General features: G+C 57.1%; 1 protein-coding gene and 1 long non-coding RNA gene across 11 annotated transcripts in view; one reads left to right on the top strand and one right to left on the bottom strand.

Moving 5' to 3' along the window:
• The window catches only part of LOC142243720 (uncharacterized), a 109,023-nt gene extending 104,172 nt beyond the window's left edge, over positions 1–4,851 (bottom strand). For all 4 annotated transcript variants that reach the window (XR_012724396.1, XR_012724397.1, XR_012724395.1 and 1 more), the window contains exons 1-3: positions 4,758–4,851; positions 4,626–4,681; positions 1,277–1,361 (exon numbers count right to left, since the gene is read on the bottom strand). This is a non-coding gene — a long non-coding RNA (uncharacterized LOC142243720). The remainder of the gene's footprint in view (positions 1–1,276; positions 1,362–4,625; positions 4,682–4,757) is intronic.
• Positions 4,852–4,958: 107 nt separating this feature from the next.
• LOC142244653 (uncharacterized) overlaps positions 4,959–12,171 on the top strand; it is a 158,167-nt gene continuing 150,954 nt past the window's right edge. Inside the window, exons 1-8 of one of the 7 annotated variants that reach the window (XM_075316921.1) lie at positions 4,959–5,131; positions 5,208–5,263; positions 5,364–5,430; positions 5,531–5,614; positions 5,718–5,781; positions 5,862–5,951; positions 6,066–6,130; positions 6,241–6,325. The gene's annotated coding sequence lies outside the window, so the exon portion shown is untranslated. Of the gene's footprint in view, positions 5,132–5,207; positions 5,264–5,363; positions 5,431–5,530; positions 5,615–5,717; positions 5,782–5,861; positions 5,952–6,065; positions 6,131–6,240; positions 6,326–6,579; positions 6,660–12,171 lie in introns of those variants that run through there. The other 6 variants (XR_012724608.1, XM_075316922.1, XM_075316920.1 and 3 more) reach the window with 6 other exon arrangements.

Here is a 12,171-nt window from a genome sequence, read left to right on the forward strand (position 1 = left end):
ACAGCTAACCACAAACCCTTGTTGCCTTCCTCCAGAGACTGATGATTCACACCAGGGGGTGGGCCAGGCGGTTGGCTCCGCCCACCGAGGAGATCACAGTTCTGGAGGCAGGAAGAACCAGGCAGTGTAGCTCAGGGAGAGCTTGAGTGAGGAAGCAGTTCAGGAGAGGAGTTTGAAGAAGGAGGAAGTGGAAGGAACAGCTAAGTGAAAGTAGAAGGAAGGAAAGTAGTAAAGGAGGAAAGCAAGAGTGGTGACAGAACAGAAGGAGTGTGAAGAAGCCTGAAGTAGTCCGGCTGTGTGCAGGACAGGTCAGCAAGGTCAGCAACGGCGGTGACTGTCTGGAGGGGGACCGTTCGGAAGTTCCTGGAAGGACCCCGTAGGCTGTGTGCCCGGCGGTCTGGAGCAGTGTTCCGAAGGACAGTCAGCACCAGGGCAGGGGCCTCTCGGACCCCGGCAAGGCTAGGAGTCGCCGAAAATTGCCAAATCCGTCAGTGAAGGGGACGTAGATCCCCCAACAACCAAGTCCCGATTGAAGGCAACAGCCCAACCAGAGTAGGAGAGACACCGCCACGGCACCAGTTTCTCAGGGCCAGCGCCTGCGGGCAAAGTGTAGAGCTCCTCCGGTCCAGCTTGAAGCCGGGGAGCGGGTTACCGGTGGGAACCCATCGCAACCAACCAGTAAACAAAGGTGCAAGGAAGAGGGACATCACCGTCACCTACCGGGAGAGCAAGTGCAGCCGTCCGTGGGACCGTCTTACCAGCCGTTTGGTTTACCGTACAAACTGTGTCAGCGTCTCAGGCTGAGTGAGTACCACCGTGCCGCAAGGCACCGCGCTGCCCCCCGCGTCCCTGCGCCCACCAGGCCCTGCACCCCCCAGACCATCACCGGGCTCCGGGATCACCAATCCCTACCCACGGAGGGGCAACACAACACCTGGCTGCTCCGCATCACCATCCCCGGGAGCCCCATATTGAGCAGCGGTGGTGAAATCACCACAACCGTGGGTGGCGTCACGGACAATAGACTTTATCCCCAAACACAAATCCCCTTTCACTCACGGGCGAGGAGCGCCGCTCGAGAAAACCCCTTGAATCCGGCTCCCCGCTCGAGCCACCACTGAGCAGTAGCAGCAGCCGGACCCGAGCAGTGGGGGTGAGCGTAGTGTGCTGACACCCTCCTCCCCGCCCGCGACACAATCATTGCAACGTATGCGTAACCTATTGGACTAAAAAGTGCATGGAGTAAATAATATGAGTACAGCAAGCATAAACCCACCTATATCATAATGGAAGGATGTGAGTTCAATAGAAACTGGTCATCACCATTAGGTATGAGTGATCAGAAGGTTCCGATCCTATGTCTATAAGGAGAATAAATGATATGTGACACTCCACAAGACTAGAAAACTAACAAAACACACTCTTTTCCGTATTTGACGTACAATGAATAAGTAGACAAGGCCGTATATACCTCTTGTGCTGGCCTGTGGTAACGAACAAAACCAAACTGGAGGCAATCTATGGTTATAGTTGTTTCTAGATGGGGATTAACATGGATATAAGCATCACTCAGATGTATAGAATAGTGAACATTCTGATCAAGGAGGTAGCATGCAGGAACCTATAGCATACATGTGGTAGGTATATTACCTGGAATAATACTTAATAATGGTAGTAGAAAAGTGGAAAATGAAATTCCCTCACTGAATGGTTCTCAGTTACCTCCAAGGTATGTATATGCTGAAAATAACATGTACAAAAAGGAGATTCATACAAGGACAAGTAACCTCTATGCGAAATACATTTGTACGTGTCTATACCTCAAACGTTGGTGTAAGGCAACTGAAAACCAGAGCTGAAGGCAATCTATGATAGTAGATGTCTCTAAAAAGAGACCAACATAGATGTAAATATCTCATAAGTGTACATCAAAATAGCATGACAGGGGAGATAATATACAAGCAAGTATTGAAACTAGACATACTACCTGGAACACAGAGTAATAATTGATGGCAGCACATTAAGATTCCCTCACTGACTGGTTCTCAGTTACCTCCAAGACAAGCAAAAACTGAAAGTGGCATATATAGAAAAAGAGAATCATACACAGGTAAGTAACACCAGTATAAGGTACATTCATTCAGGAATGCATTGAACTATAAGTACATACTCATACCTCCCAACCGTCCCGGATACAGCGGGACTTTCACGCTTTACGTTGTTTGTCCCGTTGCCACGATCGGGACGGCCGGCTCCCGGGCTCCGCCCACCCACTCTCTCTCCGCCTCCCTGCTTTTCCCTCCTACCATCCCAGTAGACGTGGCATAACAGAGGAGCGCTGCCTGTGCTGCTGCTGGTACAGTAAAATCTCCCCAGCGCTGATTTCCCTCCCTCCCCCCCCTCACCCCCGGCCGGCGCCTCTCTGTGCGGTCGGCCGGCCGCCAGTCTGTGCGGTCGGCCGGCCGCCCGTCTGTGCGGGCGCCCCCCTGCCGCCCGTCTGTGCGGGCGCCCCCCGGCCGCCCGTCTGTGCGGGCGCCCCCCGGCCGCCCGTCTGTGCGGGCGCCCCCCGGCCGCCCGTCTGTGCGGGCGCCCCCCGGCCGCCCGTCTGTGCGGGCGCCCCCCGGCCGCCCGTCTGTGCGGGCGCCCCCCGGCCGCCCGTCTGTGCGGGCGCCCCCCCGGCCGCCCGTCTGTGCGGGCGCCCCCCCGGCCGCCCGTCTGTGCGGGCGCCCCCCCGGCCGCCCGTCTGTGCGGGCGCCCCCCGGCCCGCCCGTCTGTGCGGGCGCCCCCCCGGCCGCCCGTCTGTGCGGGCGCCCCCCGGCCGCCCGTCTGTGAAGGCGGGCGGCCGGCCGCCTGTCTGTGCGGGCGCCCCCCCGGCCGCCTGTCTGTGAAGGCGGGCGGCCGGCCGCCTGTCTGTGAAGGCGGGCGGCCGGCCGCCTGTCTGAAGGCGGGCGGCCGGCCGCCTGTCTTTGAAGGCGACCGGCCGCCTCACTGTGTGGGCGACCGGCCGCCTCACTGTGGCTGCCTGTGTCTCCGTGCTGGAGGCCCGCCGGCTCCCTGCGTGTCCATGCTGGAGGCCCGCCGGCTCCCTGCGTGTCCATGCTGGAGGCCCGCCAGCTGCCTGCGTGTCCATGCTGGAGGCCCGCCAGCTGCCTGCGTGTCCATGCTGGAGGCCCGCCGGCTCCCTGCGTGTCCATGCTGGAGGTCCGCCGGCTCCCTGCGTGTCCATGCTGGAGGTCCGCCGGCTCCCTGCGTGTCCATGCTGGAGGTCCGCCGGCTCCCTGCGTGTCCATGCTGGAGGTCCGCCGGCTCCCTGCGTGTCCATGCTGGAGGTCCGCCGGCTCCCTGCGTGTCCATGCTGGAGGTCCGCCGGCTCCCTGCGTGTCCATGCTGGAGGTCCGCCGGCTCCCTGCGTGTCCATGCTGGAGGTCCGCCGGCTCCCTGCGTGTCCATGCTGGAGGTCCGCCGGCTCCCTGCGTGTCCATGCTGGAGGTCCGCCGGCTCCCTGCGTGTCCATGCTGGAGGTCCGCCGGCTCCCTGCGTGTCCATGCTGGAGGTCCGCCGGCTCCCTGCGTGTCCATGCTGGAGGCCTGCCGGCTGCCTGCGTGTCCATGCTGGAGGCCCGCCGGCTCCCTGCGTGTCCATGCTGGAGGCCCGCCGGCTGCCTGCGTGTCCATGCTGGAGGCCCGCCGGCTCCCTGCGTGTCCATGCTGGAGGCCCGCCGGCTCCCTGCGTGTCCATGCTGGAGGCCCGCCAGCTCCCTGCGTGTCCATGCTGGAGGTCCGCCGGCTCCCTGCGTGTCCATGCTGGAGGCCTGCCGGCTGCCTGCGTGTCCATGCTGGAGGCCCGCCGGCTCCCTGCGTGTCCATGCTGGAGGCCCGCCGGCTGCCTGCGTGTCCATGCTGGAGGCCCGCCGGCTCCCTGCGTGTCCATGCTGGAGGCCCGCCGGCTCCCTGCGTGTCCATGCTGGAGGCCCGCTGGCTCCCTGCGTGTCCATGCTGGAGGCCCGCTGGCTCCCTGCGTGTCCATGCTGGAGGCCCGCCGGCTCCCTGCGTGTCCATGCTGGAGGCCCGCTGGCTCCCTGCGTGTCCATGCTGGAGGTCCGCCGGCTCCCTGCGTGTCCATGCTGGAGGCCCGCCGGCTGCCTGCGTGTCCATGCTGGAGGCCCGCCGGCTCCCTGCGTGTCCATGCTGGAGGCCCGCCGGCTCCCTGCGTGTCCATGCTGGAGGCCCGCCAGCTCCCTGCGTGTCCATGCTGGAGGTCCGCCGGCTCCCTGTGTGTCCATGCTGGAGGCCCGCCGGCTGCCTGTGTGTCCATGCTGAATGGGTGTGGATGGGGAGTGGATATGGGCGTGACTGTGAAATGGGTGTGGTTAGGGGGCATGGCCTAAAAATTTGCCACACGCGCCGCAAACTTTGTCCCTCTTTTCCTTCTTTAAAAGTTGGGAGGTATGTATACTACCTTTATAAAGTAACCAAGGCGAAGGCCATAAGGAGCTGTTGTCATAAACAGGGGGATATATATGTCCCTGTGAGACCAAACAAGAAAACCTTGTAAAAGCCACTCAGTCAGGGGTCATGTGCAGTAAAAGGAAGGACCCAGTGGTATAGTACCAAAAGAGCACATACCTGGTGAGGTACACTGGGCAAAGCAGGCAAACTATCAGGCAGTGGGGTGCAGGGTTCTGGTGGGAGAAATGAAGGGCATATTCAGTGATGACCCGACTTGTGTGGGGTAGTGGAAAGGAGGCTGCCACATACCTTGTGGTGGTGGTATAGGCCCCTCGTTAAGTGCGACTGGCTGCGTCGCTGGGGCTTATTTATGTGAAGAGGAGGCGAGCGTCCACTACCCCACTTCCTGGTAGTGGAACGCAGTGTGTGTCCGTGGAACGCACGCGGCGCATGCGCAGTGCCGGCATCAGCACCGCGCATGCGCAGGCGGCGAACGGCAGGACAGGGCGGTGGGCGGAGAGCAAGGGGCGTGTAGACAAGCTATGTGCAGGATGGGAGTGAGCTGACCTATGGATTGAGCGCCGCCCACACGTCGTGCCTGGTTATTTGCACAAAGTGTGAGCCGGGCACAGAACACAAGTCAGTGTGTGGGGCTGCAGAGGGGCCTATACCTCCACCACAAGGTATGTGTCAGCCTCCTTTCCACTACCCCACACAAGTCGGGTCATCACTGAATATGCCCTTCATTTCTCCCACCAGAACCCTGCACCCCACTGCCTGATAGTTTGCCTGCTTTGCCCAGTGTATCTCACCAGGTATGTGCTCTTTTGGTACTATACCACTGGGTCCTTCCTTTTACTGCACATGACCCCTGACTGAGTGGCTTTTACAAGGTTTTCTTGTTTGGTCTCACAGGGACATATATATCCCCCTGTTTATGACAACAGCTCCTTATGGCCTTCGCCTTGGTTACTTTATAAAGGTAGTATGTACTTATAGTTCAATGCATCCCTGAATGAATGTACCTTATACTGGTGTTACTTACCTGTGTATGATTCTCTTTCTATATATGCCACTTTCAGTTTTTGCTTGTCTTGGAGGTAACTGAGAACCAGTCAGTGAGGGAATCTTAATGTGCTGCCATCAGTCATTACTCTGTGTTCCAGGTATTATGTCTAGTTTCAATACTTGCTTGTATATTATCTCCCCTGTCATGCTATTTTGATGTACACTTATGAGATATTTACATCTATGTTGGTCTCTTTTTAGAGACATCTACTATCATAGATTGCCTTCAGCTCTGGTTTTCAGTTGCCTTACACCAACGTTTGAGGTATAGACACGTACAAATGTATTTCGCATAGAGGTTACTTGTCCTTGTATGAATCTCCTTTTTGTACATGTTATTTTCAGCATATACATACCTTGGAGGTAACTGAGAACCATTCAGTGAGGGAATTTCATTTTCCACTTTTCTACTACCATTATTAAGTATTATTCCAGGTAATATACCTACCACATGTATGCTATAGGTTCCTGCATGCTACCTCCTTGATCAGAATGTTCACTATTCTATACATCTGAGTGATGCTTATATCCATGTTAATCCCCATCTAGAAACAACTATAACCATAGATTGCCTCCAGTTTGGTTTTGTTCGTTACCACAGGCCAGCACAAGAGGTATATACGGCCTTGTCTACTTATTCATTGTACGTCAAATACGGAAAAGAGTGTGTTTTGTTAGTTTTCTAGTCTTGTGGAGTGTCACATATCATTTATTCTCCTTATAGACATAGGATCGGAACCTTCTGATCACTCATACCTAATGGTGATGACCAGTCTCTATTGAACTCATATCCTCCCATTATGATATAGGTGGGTTTATGCTTGCTGTACTCATATTATTTACTCCATGCGCTTTTTAGTCCAATAGGTTACGCATACGTTGCAATGATTGTATTACACACCACCAGGAATCATGTGTTATATAAAATGATTTGTTGGTTCATGGCATCAGTCAATATATAATGCTTATTGTGAAAGAATTCTCTTCATTTTTTGTATATCTTCTTTTGTATATTTTTTGTAATATCATGTAATGATGTATTTCTTATGATTTTCTTTGGTAGATAATTCTATCCTTGATAACGACTAAGACGGTCGAAACGTTGGATGAATTTATCTTGTTTTTGCACTAATAAAACTGATTCCACAATCAAGAAAAATTTCTTCATGCTCTCTTTTTAGTGTGCCAGAACTATTATTCTTTTGATTGACTCTTATTTTTTCTGGGCACCTAGTTTATACACAGTGAGCCAGACATATTCTCTTACTGTGGGGGAGTCCTGACCGGGGTCAGTGTGGTCACTGTGGGGGAGTCCTGACCGGGGTCAGTGTGGTCACTGTGGGGGAGTCCTGACCGGGGTCAGTGTGGTCACTGTGGGGGAGTCCTGACCGGGGTCAGTGTGGTCACTGTGGGGGAGTCCTGACCGGGGTCAGTGTGGTCACTGTGGGGGAATCCTGACCGGGGTCAGTGTGGTCACTGTGGGGGAGTCCTGACCGGGGTCAGTGTGGTCACTGTGGGGGAGTCCTGACCGGGGTCAGTGTGGTCACTGTGGGGGAGTCCTGACCGGGGTCAGTGTGGTCACTGTGGGGGAGTCCTGACCGGAGTCAGTGTGGTCACTTGTTAGGGCCAGGTGGACGGGCAGACCCAGGAGGTGGATCCACTGGGCTGAACACCTCACCGAGGGCAAGGTGCCCGGTAGCCGGGGCACTAGCAGGACAGTCCGTTTAGAGGAGTGGAGTAAAGGAAGTCCCTGGGACCACGGGATCTCTGATGGTAGTCCGGGTAACGGAGCTCAGGTTCGGAGCCCGAGATGTCGTCAGGCAGAGTCCGGAACCAATGGAGCGAGAAGACGGGTCACCACAGGGATCGGAGATGGCAGGAGCTGACGGGATGGCAGACCGTCACCGTTCGGGGTTCAGGTATCGTCAAGACCGGTTGGCGAGGCAGGGTCGGCTCTACGAGAGAGATAGGTGAGTATATCACAGACACAAGGAGACCTGACTCCTAGCTTAGAAAACACGAAGAACAGGCCCCGCCCACTTGGAAAGGATCCCCCTATATACCCAGTACCTGATCCTTCAATATCCTGTTGGAGGACACTGGCCCTTTAAGAAAGGGTCAATGATCGCGCGCGCGCGCCCTAACGCACATGCGCGAGGCCCGGGTGCCAGAAGCCAGGGCAGGGAGCGGTGAACAGGAGGCAGGGGAGCCGGCCTGGAGCAGAGCTGCCGACGGGCGCCGGGAGCGGGGACCGAGCCGCCTGGGGAGCGCAAGTGATGGAGGTTGGAGGCTGTGGAGCGGGGGACGCCTGACAGAGGAGCCGGGGAGCGAGGCAGGGAAGCCGGGGAGCGTGGCAGGTGAGCCGGGGAGCGAGGCAGGGGACCCGGGGAGCGTGACATCACTGTGGGGGAGTCCTGATTGGGGTCAGTGTGGTCACTGTGGGGGAGTCCTGACCGGGGTCAGTGTGGTCACTGTGGAGGAGTACTGACCGGGGTCAGTGTGGTCACTGTGGGGGAGTCCTGACCGAGGTCAGTGTGGTCACTGTGGGGGAGTCCTGAGCGGGGTCAGTGTGGTCACTGTGGGGGAGTCCTGAGCGGGGTCAGTGTGGTCACTGTGGAGGAGTCCTGAGCGGGGTCAGTGTGGTCACTGTGGAGGAGTCCTGAGCGGTGTCAGTGTGGTCACTGTGGAGGAGTCCTGACCGGGGTCAGTGTGGTCAGTGTGGGGGAGTCCTGACCGGGGTCAGTGTGGTCACTGTGGGGGATTCCTGACCGGGGTCAGTGTGGTCACTGTGGGGGAGGCCTGACCGGGGTCAGTGTGGTCACTGTGGTGAAGTCCTGACCGGGGTCAGTGTGGTCACTGTGGGGGAGTCCTGAGCGGGGTCAGTGTGGTCACTGTGGGGGAGTCCTGAGCGGGGTCAGTGTGGTCACTGTGGGGGAGTCCTGAGCGGGGTCAGTGTGGTCACTGTGGGGGAGTCCTGACCGGGGTCAGTGTGGTCACTGTGGGGGAGTCCTGACCGAGGTCAGTGTAGTCACTGTGGGGGAGTCCTGAGCGGGGTCAGTGTGGTCACTGTGGGGGAGTCCTGAGCGGGTTCAGTGTGGTCACTGTGGGGGAGTCCTGACCGGGGTCAGTGTGGTCACTGTGGGGGAGTTCTGATGGGGGGCAGTGTGGTCAGTGTGGGGGAGTCCTGACCGGGGCCAGTGTGGTCACTGTGGGGGAGTCCTGAGCGGGGTCAGTGTGGTCACTGTGGGGGAGTCCTGATCGGGGTCAGTGTGGTCACTGTGGGGGAATCCTGACCGAGGTCAGTGTGGTCAGTGTGGGGGAGTCCTGAGCGGCGTCAGTGTGGTCACTGTGGGGGAGTCCTGAGCGGCGTCAGTGTGGTCATTGTGGGGGAGTCCTGATGGGGGGCAGTGTGGTCACTGTGGGGGAGTCCTGATGGGGGGCAGTGTGGTCACTGTGGGGGAGTCCTGACCGGGGTCAGTGTGGTCACTGTGGGGGAGTACTGAGCGGGGTCAGTGTGGTCACTGTGGGGGAGTCCTGATGGGGGGCAGTGTGGTCACTGTGGGGGAGTCCACCGCTAATCAGACTGGAACACCGTGTTTGTTTTGCCTGTAAAGCTGGAGGATTCTGATGAGATGTTTCGGGGTCGGTTTATGCTGTTCTCTGAATGAACCTGCTGAACCTGTAACTGGAAGTGCGTTCCTGTGCTACCTCAAAAACCAGCCAGTGAGTGACCCCATTATGCAGATTGTGAGCTGTGTGCAATGTGAGGGGGTGTAAGGCTCGGCCGCCCCACACCTGCAAATCACCGTATGTAAAGTTTAATGCTTAAGTTTGGTGTAATGTGATTAAATGGCCTCTAGGTGGCCACAATGTGTACATTGCTTCTCTGGGGCTCTCAGGCTGGGGAGAGTTAATAGCGGGGAGGAGTTTAGGTAGTAAAAAGGTTCAGAAGACAGGAAATAGCAGGGGAGTCTCTAAGGGAGAGTAACAGGCCGCATCTGTGGGGACGTGGGGAGAGGAGAACCCCAATAACTACAATTTGGTTGACCTCTGGGTGGAATCCGGGTGCCGGACATGCAGGGTCCTAGTATGGAGAGGACTGTCCTAACTGTGTCCCAAGGTGTGGGTTGAGTCCGCGAGGCCCGGACGGGCGAATACCCAACGAGCCCCCTCTATCAGCAGAAGGTCAGTGGACTCTTAAGGGTCCGTGCCCATGATCAGGACTCGCTGCTTCCTGGATGTGGAGGGTCCTGACCTGCAGGGCCACAAGTCGTCTCTGTCGGACACCACAGCGGCCCGTTGTCATGATCAGGGTTCGGGGCGCTGCGGTCTCTCTATGGAGGACGCTTGCAACTCCGCAGCAAATAGTTGACATGCTGAGGCTCAGGAAATCCGCACCGCAGGTCAGTCTTCACTGCGGGCCGCACACGCACAGTGGACACAGGATTTCTAGAAATCCCATCTACCGTACTTCTACTGTACATTACAGTGTTTTGGACACACCTGAAGCACGCTGCATCCAAAACGCTGTGAACACTGATCGTGAGCACGCACCCTAAGAGAAGAGTAGGTCCTGACGATACCGGGCAGAGGAGCGCTGTCACAGAAGGCAGCGGCTTCCAGCTAAATCCCTGTGGGTGGGACGAGGGGTGACGGGAAGGACTTCTTCATTCTCCGTGTACAATGAAGATGAGTGAGGGGATGAGGGGCTCAGGAGCTCCCCCGGAAGCCAGGGAAGCGGTCCGCAGGTAATGAATACGTATTATCCGTTGCTAATGGTAACCTCTTCGGGGAACAAGAGTATGGCCGCCTAAGACGTAAGGAAGAATTGTATTTGAAGATGGCAAGTAAAGACGATTTGTTTAGGAGACCTGTGACCGTGTCAGAGTTTGTGTCCCATGAAGGGAAAGTCTGCATATTGCTGTGTTGTACCACAGAGGCGATCGTGGTGCAGAGATACCACAGGGCAGCGCTGCAGCCGAACAGCAGTGTCTGCTGCGATTACCACGGCACCCGACCGCCCCTGGAACATCCATCACATTCGGTGCTAGACGGCGGGCAGGATCAGGATGCAGGCGTGGGAGGATCACAATGGCGGTTTGCTGGGGATCGGCGGGTCCACGAAGTTCCAGGGGGATCTGCACAATCTGTGGGAGCTGAGCAGCCAAGAGGGAGCAGTAGCGAGGAACTGGCAACCAGAGGTCCAGGGGTAGCAGCGGCAGCTGGGGACTGGCATTAGGAGGTGCCAGGAGGTTCAGCGACAGCAGCAGTGGCAGGGGACTGGCATGAGGAGGTGCCAGGAGGGTCAGCGACAGCAGCAGTGGCAGGGGACTGGCATTAGGAGGTGCCAGGAGGGTCAGCGACAGCAGCAGTGGCAGGGGACCGCCATTGGGAGGTGCCTGGAGGTTCAGCAACAGCAGTGGGACCTGTAAAAGGTTTGATGAGGCGGTATTGGGCCCAGTGCAGACATGAGGTGCCCAGGGAGACTGAGGAACTGTGCAAACTGGTATTTGAAAGTTCCCTTGGCCAAGAATGTACCCCCTCTAGACTGGGTTGCCCAAAAGAAGGTGGAGTCTCATAAAGGGGTGGAACATCCTGAGTCCAAAGGGGCAAAGGGGCATCGGCAGTGGCACAAGGGGAAAGTAAGAGGGGACAATCGTCGTTACGTTAGTGTGTCCGATTTGCGAGGAGCCACATCTGTATTCCAGAGACCTCTCTATAGTACTGGGGGGCTGGTGACCTCTCTCTATAGTACTGGGGGGCTGGTGACCTCTCTATAGTACTGGGGAGGCTGGTGACCTCTCTATAGTACTGGAGGACTGGTGACCTGTCTCTATAGTACTGGGGGGGCTGGTGACCTCTCTCTATAGTACTTGGGAGACTGGTGACCTCTCTCTATAGTACTTGGGAGACTGGTGACCTCTCTCTATAGTACTGGGGGGGCTGGTGACCTCTGTATAGTACTGGAGGACTGGTGACCTCTCTCTATAGTACTGGGGGGGCAGGTGACCTCTCTCTATAGTACTGGGGGGGCTGGTGACCTCTCTCTATAGTACTGGGGGGGCTGGTGACCTCTCTATAGTACTGGAGGACTGGTGACCTCTCTCTATAGTACTGGGGGGGCAGGTGACCTCTCTCTATAGTACTGGAGGACTGGTGACCTCTCTGTATAGTACTGGGGGGGCTGGTGACCTCTCTATAGTACTGGGGGGGCTGGTGACCTCTCTATAGTACTGGGGGGGCTGGTGACCTCTCTCTATAGTACTGGGGGGGCTGGTGACCTCTCTCTATAGTACTGGGGGGGGCTGGTGACCTCTCTCTATAGTACTGGGGGGGCTGGTGGTCTCTTTCCATATTACAGTATCTTTCTCCTCGTCTCTCGCTCCCTGCACAGAGCTGACATTATCCCCGGCCCCCCCTGACAGCTCCAGACAGCTGCAGCATCCCCCTCATCATCCTCAGTGGCGGCAGAGACTCCAGATGTCCCGTCCTGTGCAGCTGTCACTCAACAAGAGGAGGATCCTCCAATCTGCAACTGGTTTCTGCCGCCTGCGCTGCTGATATTTCCCCGTCCTCCAGCACTAAGCAGCCCTCTCCAGGACCCCGCTGTCTGCAGTCCTCCAGCACTAAGCAGCCCTCTCCAGGACCCCGCTGT

The sequence above is a fragment of the Anomaloglossus baeobatrachus genome, chromosome 6 (genome assembly GCF_048569485.1).
Source record: "Anomaloglossus baeobatrachus isolate aAnoBae1 chromosome 6, aAnoBae1.hap1, whole genome shotgun sequence".
Classification (NCBI taxonomy): domain Eukaryota; kingdom Metazoa; phylum Chordata; class Amphibia; order Anura; family Aromobatidae; genus Anomaloglossus; species Anomaloglossus baeobatrachus.